Source organism: Triticum dicoccoides, chromosome 3A (assembly GCF_002162155.2).
Source record: "Triticum dicoccoides isolate Atlit2015 ecotype Zavitan chromosome 3A, WEW_v2.0, whole genome shotgun sequence".
Lineage (NCBI taxonomy): Eukaryota > Viridiplantae > Streptophyta > Magnoliopsida > Poales > Poaceae > Triticum > Triticum dicoccoides.
The window spans coordinates 183,739,723-183,750,478 of record NC_041384.1 but is presented as its reverse complement, the minus strand read 5'-3'; positions in this window follow the sequence as shown (position 1 = coordinate 183,750,478).

Sequence of the window (10,756 nt, the reverse complement as noted above, 5' to 3'; positions counted from 1 at the left end):
CCTAATACACGGGCCTTTAACAGGCCGGAACTTCAGTCGGGCTAGATTATCATCATTTTTATATGGGTCGTTAATGGGCCCGATATGACGTTGGGCCACGTAAGGCCCATGGTTTACGTCTGGCATTAACAGGCCGAAAATGACAACAGGCCGAAAGTGGCCCAAAGCTATAGTGGGCCTCTAACAGGCTGAATGTCAGACATGGCCGAATATGACCCAAATCCTTCACGGTCGTTTATGGTCCGAAAGTTTTGATGGCATGTAAATGGGCCAAAATAAAGTCGGACCTTTAACAGGCCGGAAATACACTAGGCCGTAATTCGGCCCAATTACTTAGCGGACTGTTAACGGGCCAGAAGTGACCATGGGCCGCGTTGATGACAAGTTTAGGACAGGCCGTTGACGGGCCGATTTGACAGAGAATGTTGGGCCTTTAGCTGGGCCGGCCCATTATGGTCGGTAGAATCTAGTGGGCCTTTAGCTGGGCTAGCCCATTGTGGTCCGCAAAATCTTGTGGGCCTTTAGCTGGGCCGGCCCATTATGGTCTGCAAAATCATGTGGGCCTTTAGCTGGGCCGGCCCATTATGGTCCGGTAAATTTTGTGGGCCTTTAGCTTGGTCGGCCCATTATGGTCCGCTAAATCTTATGGGCCTTCGGTTGGGCCGTCCCATTTACTCTTTGTGGGCCACTTTTGGGCCGGTCCACGTGTCAACATATCATAGGCCCATCTCGACCGTTGGAGGAGTGACACCAGTGCCAACGCGGAGCTAACGCGTGGATCCGTCAACCAATGAGAATTTTACATGTGGAAAATCGGCATTGGTCGTGGCTGTTAACGGGTTATCGGATCCAAAATCCGACCTGATAGCTTAACGGCGTTCCGTTATGGTGGATGCCACGTGTCGGTCACCCTTGATGAAAGCACTTCTGTGACGCGCGATTTATCGTCATGGAAGTGGACACTTCTGTGATGATAATGTCATGGAACACTTCTACGACCGCACATGTATGACTATCTTGATTCTGTCATAAATTTGTCATGGATGTACATGCATGACAGAAAACGTGACCTACTGTGACAAACACGTATCATCATGGAAGTGTATTTTTTTGTAGTGTTCCCCTCGAAAGGAAGGAACTTCGGTAACACATCCTCGTCTTCACCAGGTCCACTCTTGGTTATCTCTTACCTTTACTTGTGCAAGATTATTAGTGTTACTTCTCTTGCTTGCTTGTATGTTCGTTGTTGTTGCATCATATAGGTTGCTCACCTAGTTGCACATCTAGACAACCTAATTTGATGCAAAGTTTAATTTGGTAAAGAAAAGTCAAAAAATGTTAGTTGCCTATTCACCCCCCTCTAGTCAACCATATCGATCATTTCAATTGGTATCAGAGCCTCTTCTCTTTACTAAGGACTTTGTCGTCCAAAGAGTATGGTTGACACTGTAGACGGTGTGGAGGAGCACTCCGGTGTAAATCTGATCTCATCTACGGGTGATGGGGGAACCTCGGTCTCCCGTGAGGAATTCAATGTAGCCTTGGAGACATTGAAAACCTCAATGACGACCGAGGTTGAAAGCATGTTTACTAAATTCATTGAAGGGCTTAAACTATCTACCGCACCTTTGAAAGTGGGTAATCCCACGGACAAGGTGACGGATGCTAACTCCGACAAGGGGGAAGCTAGTAGTGAAAAGGCTCCTTCTAGTGGTAAAAATGGTACCGACATCTTTGCCCATGTGGAACCACCACTTGTGTATGGTGGACCGATTCCTTCCACTCACTTGAATCCCCTGTTCAAGAATTCATCCGATTAACCAGTTAACTTGCCGATTAATCCCTACTCGTAGGGTCACCGAGTAGCCAATAAACCGATAAATCGTCTGATTAATTGATTAAATAGCCGATTAACTTGCCGATTAGTGTATTAATCCCCTACTCGCCAGCCAACCGAGTAGTTACCAGTTAACGATTTCCTCAACAATGCTTGAATCATGCCGGTCCTCCCCCTAAGATTGTGAAAAATGAGGACTTTGATTCTTGGGTTTATCGCTTTAAGCGTTTTAAATCATGTGAACACTAATCTTTGGAGAATCATTGAAGAAGGTTTCCATCCGCATGATCCAAGCAACTTCACTCCTCGAGAAGCCGTGGATAATCAATTCAATGAGAATGCTCTCTTCATCATTCAAGATGCAATTCCACCCGAAGATCTACCTCATCTTCGGCCCTTCGCCTTGGCCAAAGATGCATGGCTTTGTGTTATCCCTCTCTACCAGGGAAGCGCAAGCATTCAATGCTCCAACTATGAAGTAGTGCAAGATGAAGCCGATGAGTTTGCAATAAAAGAAGATGAAGAACCTCGTGAGCTTTATCGGAGAGTAACCAAACTCGCGGTCTCACTCTGAGATCACGGGAGCAAGGACACGGATGACAATTGGATCAAGCATAAATTCCTCAAGGCAATGATGCCTTACCACAAGTCCATGTCCTCCGTCATTCGTCAAAGGCCGGACTTCCACACTTTGACCTCAAGTGAAGTGTTGGATGAGTTTGTGGCTATGCACATCTTGGACAAGACCGCCGACAATGCGGTGCTTCACTCTCAAAGGGCAAAGAAGCCCAACCTTGCATTGAAGGCCAAGGTTTGCGTTGAAGAAGAAGAAGAGGAAAGCAACCCCGAAGATACAAAGTATGCCTATCATGAACACATGGCACTTCAACAAGAACAACTCAAGTGGCATGAAGAGCAAGCAACGTGTAAGGACTTGTTACAATTGTGGCAATGTGAGTTATTTTGTTGCGGAGTGCCCGTATGAGAAGAGGGAAGACAATGGTGGCAAGCTCATTCGAAAGGACAAAGCCAAGTCTTTCCCCAACAAGAGCAAGTTCACCAAGAAAACCCCTCACAAGGCGTTGGTGGTTCAAGAAGAGTACCATGAGGATGATGATGATGATGATGATGAAGATGGTGAGTCGGTTGCCATGGCCTCCGTTGCCATTGCAAAAACTCCACGAATATCTCTCTTCGACTCACCCAATGAGAACATCACCACCAAGTGCCTCATGGCTAAAGCCACCAACAAGGTAACTCCCAACATCAAAGCTACCATCATTAATAATCCTTCCTTGACGGATTGCATTGATGAATGTGAGGGACCTAATGTGGAGGAAAATGAGTTTGAGTCCTTTATGGGTAAACTCAAGGGTAAAACCAAGAAGCATTTTGTTGCTCTCTTGGAACAACTTGGTGAAGCCAATGACGTGATCGAGGCTCACGAAGATACTATCTCCAAGATGGAGGGGCATAGTCGTGACTATGCCGATGAGATTTCGGATCTTTCCAATGCTCTTGAGGAAGAGCGTGGTCTTCGTTTGGCTCTTGAGGAGTCACACAGCGTTGATCATGCTAAGATAAAGAAAGATTTGGATCATGCTCTTGTTGTTTCTCGTGTGCTAAACTTCGAGAAGGCCAAACTTGGGGTTGATCTTGCTAGACTCAAAGAGGAGTTTGATCTACTTGGCAAGGCTCACAAGGTCTTGAAGGGTGCTCATGCTAGCCTCAAAGAGTCTCATGATCAACTTCAAGTAAAGCTAACCAAGGAGAAAGCCACTTTTCCTTGTAGGATGTTAATTGATAATGCAAATGCTACTAACTCGTGTTGTGAGCATGTGCATCTTGTTGAGGAGAACGCTAAGCTAAAGGTGCAAATCGAGAAAGGTCTTGTGTCTTGCATACAAGGGGAGAAGAGCCTCAACGACCTCTTGACCAACCAAAAGGGAGTTGTAGCCAAGGAAGGGATTGGGTACGTGCCCAAGTCCAAGAACGAGAAGAAGAATGACAAGGCCAAACGACCTCCTCCTCTCAAGCAAACCTTTGTGAAGGAGGGTGACGGTGCTACTAAATAGAAGGAGAAAAACTCCATGAGGGGTAGTGAAGCCAAGAAGGGAAACGCTTCCCTTCCCAACAAAACCGACGACTTTAACCCTTCTTATGTGTTGTGCCGCGCTAGAGATGGGCATGTTTATGCCAAATTTGTTGGTTCTCCTTATGAGTACATTGAATGGTCTATTTGGGTTCCTAACACCCTTGTTACTAACATCAAAGGACCAATTACAAAATGGGTACCTAAAACCAAGAATTGATCTCTTGTAGGTATTTGCTTCCGGTGGGGGATCATGGTTGCTCGATAGTGGAGCTACTAATCATATCACCGGAAGCAAGGACTTGGTGGTAGACGTGCAAAAGATTCAATCCATGCCCACCAACATCGAGTGGGGTGACGCCTCATCATCTAAGGTATTGGGACTCGGCAAAGTTGTCATTTCTCATGATCTTACGATCGAGAAGGTCATGATTGTTGAGTCCCTTGCATATAATTTACTTTCCGTTGACCAACTAGCACTCATGGGCTTTGCCACTTTCTTTGATGTTGATATCGTGGCCCTCCTGTGGAGCAAGACTCTTAAAGTAGCCTTTGTTGGGCATGTCGAGAACGGTCTCTATGTGATTAACTTTTCGGAGCGACCCAGTAAGACCGCGACATGCCTAATGGCTAAAGTTGACGTGGGATGGCTTTGGCATCGCCGTTTAGCCCACGTCAATATGAGATCTTTGCAAAGTCTTCTCAAGGGGGATCATGTACGTGGACTAACAAATGTTAGTTTTGCCAAAGATCGTGCTTGCAGTGCTTGCATCGAAGGAAAGCTACATGAGAAGGCTCACCCTCCCACGACTATCATCTACTCAAAGAAGCCTTTGGAGCTCCTTCATTTGGATCTCTTTGGGCCTCCATCCTTTGATAGTCTTGGCGGTAGAAAGTATTGCTTGGTGATTGTGGATGACTATTCAAGATACACTTGGGTATATTTCCTCAAGAGGAAAAGCGAGACCCAACAAACCGTCATCGACTTTGCAAATGAAGCTCAACGACAACACAATACAAAGATCTTGACTATAAGAAGTGATAACGGCTCCGAGTTCAAGAACTACACCTTGGATGAGTTTTTGAGTGATGAGGGAATCAAGCATCAATATTCCGCACCTTATACCCCTCAACAAATTGGTGTGGCGGAGAGGAAGAACTGGACGTTGATGGATGAGGCAAGGACCATGATGGCGGAGTTCAAGTCTCCCTACAACTTTTGGGCCGAAGCCATCAACACCGCATGTCATGCATCTAATCGGCTCTACCTCCGCAAAGGCTTGAACAAGACTCCATATGAGATACTCACCGGTAACAAGCCCCAACCTCAAGTACTTTTGAGTATTCGGGTGTAAGTGTTTCATTCTCAAGAAAGGTGTCTGTTTGTCTAAATTTGAGGCTAGAGCTTATGAGGGCATATTTGTTGGTTATGCTACAAACTCTCATGCTTACCGTGTTCTCAATAAGTCCACGGGACTTATTGAGGAAACGTGTAACGTGGAGTTTGATGAGAATAACGGCTCCCAAGTGGAGCAAAGTGGTACTTGTGATATAGGTCATGAAATTCCTCCCCAAGCCATAAGAAGAATGGGTGTTGGTCATATCCTACCCATTGAGGAACCCCTTGTGGCCGAAGGAGAAGGACAATGTTCCACTCAAGCGGAACCTTCACCAACCCAAGACCCACACGCTTCCGAAGAACAAAGTGAGGGCCCTCAACCTCAAGAACAAGACCAAGGGGAAGATCAATATCAAGATGGTGTTGTAACATCAAGTGATGCCCAAGGTCAAGCTCCCTCCTCCGAGCAAGTTCAAGATCAAGAGCTTCCACGAGATCAAGAACAAGCTCAAGACGATGCTCAAGATGATCAAGTGACCACTCCTGATCTCACCCTAAAGGAGGAATTGGGGTGTCGAGCCGCCAAGGTTGCTTCCAAGATCTCCACCAAGGATCATCTCATGACAAATGTGCTTGGAAGCTTAAGAAAGGGGGTAAGCACTCGTAGACAATTAGCAAACTATTGTGAACATCACGCGTTTGTCTCTTGTGTTGAACCCCAAAAGGTCTATGAGGCGCTCGAAGATCCGGATTGGCTCAATGCCACGCATGAAGAACTCAACAACTTCGAGCACAACAAAGTGTGGAGACTGGTGCCAAGGCCAACGGTGAACCACAATGTCATTGGAACCAAGTGGATATTCAAGAACAAGCAGGATGCTCATGGGATTATCATTCGCAACAAGGCTCGTTTGGTAGCACAAGGCTACTCCCAAGTCGAAGGTATCGACTATGGTGAAACCTTTGCTCCCGTTGCTCGTCTTGAATCCATTCGCATGTTAATTGCCTATGCTTCTCATCATAACTTTAAGTTACATCAAATGGATGTGAAGAGTGCTTTTCTTAATGGTCCTATTAATAAATTGGTTTATGTCAAGCAACCCCCCGGGTTCGAGGATCCCTACTTTCCCGATCATGTGTATCAACTCGATAAGGCACTCTATGGCCTTAAACAAGCCCCACGTGCGTGGTATGACCACCTCACCGAGTTGTTACAAGACCGTGGTTTTGAAGTTGGGCTAATCAACCCCACTCTTTTTACTAAGAAGGTCAAAGGGGAGTTGTTTGTGTGCCAATTATATGTTGATGATATTATCTTTGGTTCCCCTAACAAAGCCTTCAATGAGGAATTTTCCGCTCTAATGACCTCAAAGTTCGAGATGTCTTCCATGGGAGAGTTGAAGTTTTTTCTCGGGTTCAAAGTGAAGCAACGGAGAGAAGGAACCTTCTCAACCAAGCCAAATACACTCAAGACATGCTCAAGAGATTCAAGCTAAGTGATGTCAAACCGGCTTCCACTCCCATGCCCACCAAGTGCCAACTTGACATTGATCCCAATGGTAAAGCGGTGGATCAAAAGGTATATCGCTCCATGATAGGCTCCTTGCTTTACCTTTGTGCATCTAGACCGGATATCATGTTGAGTGTGGGTATTTGTGCATGGTTTCAAGCCACACCTAAGGAAAGTCACTTTGTGGCAGTCAAGCGAATCTTTCGATATTTGGCTCATACCCCAAACTTTGGCTTATGGTACCCAAGAGGAGCAAACTTCAAGCTTGCAGGTTATTCGGACTCGGATTAGGCGGGGGAAAAAGTGGATAGCAGGTCCACTTCCGGAGGGTGCCAATTTCTTGGCTGCTCTTTGGTGAGTTGGTCTTCCAAGAAGCAAAGTCGTGTGTCTCTCTCATCCACGGAAGCGGAGTATGTGGCTGTCGGTAGTTGTTGTGCTCAACTTTTATGGATGAGGCAAACTTTAAAGGATTACATGTCATCTGTGACAAAGTGCCTCTTTGGTGTGACAATGAAAGTGCCATCAAGATTTCTCTCAACCCGGTGCAACACTTCAAGACAAAGCATATTGAGATTCAGTATCACTTCATCCAGGATCACATAAGGCAAGGGGAAATCGAGCTCAACTATGTCAACACTCATGATAACCTGGCAGATATTTTCACAAAACCCTTGGATGAAGCAAGATTTCACGAGTTAAGGCATGAGCTAAATATCATTGATTCGAGCAACGTTGCTTGAACCCTTGCACACCCCACCATACTCAACTTGTTATCTTGTTTAGATGTAGGCATGGACATAGGGGGAGTGGTGTTCTCTCAATGAATTCTTCCTCCCCCCATTATGCATAAATTGATCAACTCTTTCACATTATCTTGTTTAAAGACGAGTTTCGGTCATGGGCCCAAGGATAATTCTTCGCGGTGCCATACCAATTGACTCATACATAGGTGGCTACGGCCACCGACCCCCTTGATAGTGTTGTGCCTTGTGTTAGTCCTTCTTGTCCTTGCCTTAGTTTGTTTTCTTAGGCTCTAGGTGTTGGGGTCTCCAAGTTTGGTTCTCTTTCGTTTTCTTTTTATTTTTTGTTGGCTTCTTGGAGACCCACCTTTTTCCCCGTGCCTTCTCTACCCCAAGCCTTCCCTTCCTCAAGCCATCTAGTCTAATTGCACACACTTGACCATGGCTTTGGTGATGGTGACCGGGCGGTACAACCGGGGTCACAGGCGCTTCTACCGCTGGTGCTCTCCAGGCGGTCTCCCAGCGATGCTTGAGAGGTTCCACCGCTCAACCACTGGGGTGCCCGTCTGGCCGGTTCTACTGGTTGGTTACGGCGGTACTGCCACTGCCTCTTGGCAACGGAAGTACCGCCCGCAACCACTGGCTCGTACTAGGCAGTGGTACAACCGCTCCCTTGAGCGGTACAACCGCCACGCGACTTTGGGCCTATATATTCCCATCGGGGCTGGTGGGGGTTTCTTTTCTCTCTCCCCCAGCCCTTCCCATCTTGTGCCCTAGCCACCGGCCGCCATTGCCTCTGCCCCGGAGTGCTTCTCGCGCTTCGAATCCATGGGGTCTCCGTGGATCCTCTCCAAGGAGGCCTCCTCCTTCCCGATTTCTTCCCATGGATGCCGGTAATGCCCCATTGTCCTTCGTTCTTCGTTCTAGGGCTTGTTCCCCTTGTTCTAGGGCATTACTTGACATTCCATGTTTATTGTTTAAACTATTGGGTGGAAGAGATCCCTTTTTGCCTCCTGCTTAGATTGCACGTCTTTGAGAGTAGAATATGGCTAGTGTGATTCATATTTCGCGGTTAAATCTAGTCCCTACCAGTAGAACCACTCTTCATCGGTTCTACCACCTCTACGGGCGGTACAACCGCTGGAGCGGTACTACCGGTAGGAGAACCGGTTCAACCGGGATATCTGCACCATGTAGCCCTGTTTTATTTTCTAAGTTCGTGCAATATATCTTTTCTTCTGTTTGTGTGTGCAATCCTCTCATCTTTGCTGGGTTTCTTGTGTTCTCCTTGTGCGTGTGTTTAGGTGGCTCTAGTTCTCGCTCTGATCCTCGCAAGACCAAGAAGAGTGCACGACAGACCTTGCGTCCAGTTGTGTCTGATGATGAAGAAGAGGTTGTGATTCCCACCAAGCCCACTCGCCGTGAGAAGTCTGCCGCTACCAAGCAACGTGTGGTTTTGCCCTTGCATCGTTGGAAAACCAAGGATTGGGAAGCTTTCCGCTCGAAGAATCCTTATGAGGTTCCCATTGCTCCTCGTTGGACCACTATTCAGTTCTGGAATGAGATGCAAGTGCGGATTGTTCATGAACTCTTTGAGAACAACAAGAAAAGGTATGCCAAGCAGTGGACCATCAATCTTGACCATTGGAGGAACAACTTGGAGTATTTTGGTGAGGCACTGGCTCTTTGTGAGGAGTTTGATCTTGTCAAGCTCATGTCTGTCAACTGTGACTTTGATGTTCAACTCGTCCATCAGTTCTATGCCATAGTTCACTTTGGAGAAGATGACGCCCGCACTCTCACTTTCATGTGTTGTGATGAGCTCTTTCAAGTTCCTTGGAGGGCCTTTTGTAATGCTATTAGGTATGACGATATCGGTCTGGAAGGTAGAGGTGGCATTCGCCCTCATGATCATCCTGAGTCTATGCCTAAGGAGAAGCTTGCCCCTCTGTACATTCGGGGTCGTGGTGTTATTGGAGAATCTAAGGATTTGGTGAAGGTCTATGACATCATGCATCGTGTGTTTTGCAATGTGCTTCTACCCAAGGTGGGAAATCAAGATGAAATCCATGGCTATCTTGTTGACTTGATGATTGCAATGAAGACCAAGGTGGGTTCTGGGGAAACGTTTGACGTGTCCAACTGGCTGTGGCACGAGATGTACAACATGGTCATCTACAGGAAGGTCCCCATTTATGCTTCGTTTGTCATGTGCTTTCTAAACTCAGTATGGGAGGTTCGCCGTCCTGGAGAGGCTCTCACCTCTCCCGATAATCTCACTGTTCATGAGGTCAAGCTTCTTAAGAAGAAGAAGCACGCTGAGCCTCGCTTCCCTGCCAATGCTCCTGAGGATGTCTATGCCACTTCTGACGATGAGGACTTTGAGATGGAGCCAGGGGCCAAGCCCTCTTGGGTGGACAAGCTCACTACCAAGGTAAAGAAGACTTTCTGCCTCCAGTCTGACATCCAGAAGAGGATGTATGAGGCCCATGTCAATGAGAAGCATGCCCGGCGTTGCCAAATTGCAATGATGAAGCACCTCAACATGTCAGTTCAGAGTGGCTCTGAGAAGAGCATCACACTGGAGGAGTGTTGGATATCTACCCACAACACCTTGTCTGATGATGAAGCTCCTTCCCATCCATCCACATCCTTTGCTGCAGCTGATGATTCCGTGGAGGAATCCGATCAAGATGATGTTGACGAGTCTGATGATGATGCGGATCCAGATGCTGCCGAGGAGTCAGAGGAGGACGATTGAGCCTTGGGACGCTAGCTTCGCTCTTTTTCCTTTTTGGTGTCTTGATGCCAAAGGGGGAGAGAGTCTTAGGTCTCGGGATTTGCATGGGTTTTATTTGCCTTGTTGCTTGTGTTTTTCCTTTTCTGTCGTTTGTGTTGAACTTTGGCATGTGAACCTGTTGCTTATCTCTGCTTGCATGGTGTAAGACATGTGCGTATATAGCTATCTATCTCTATTTTCCGTGATATTGTTGTGTATTCCATTATTATCTTTACCTTCATATTATGGTCTTATTGCTCACCAAGTTTAGTAGGAGTGGCGAGTCTATAAAATCTAGGGGGAGTCTCGTCGCTAATATGTGCTCTCAAATAGCCTTCTCAATTTGGGGCACACATCTAGGGGGAGTCCCGTCTACATTTTCTAGACTTTCACTTGCAAATCATGGTGTTGTCATCATCCACCAAAAAGGGGGAGATTGTAAGGTCATTTCCCTACTTT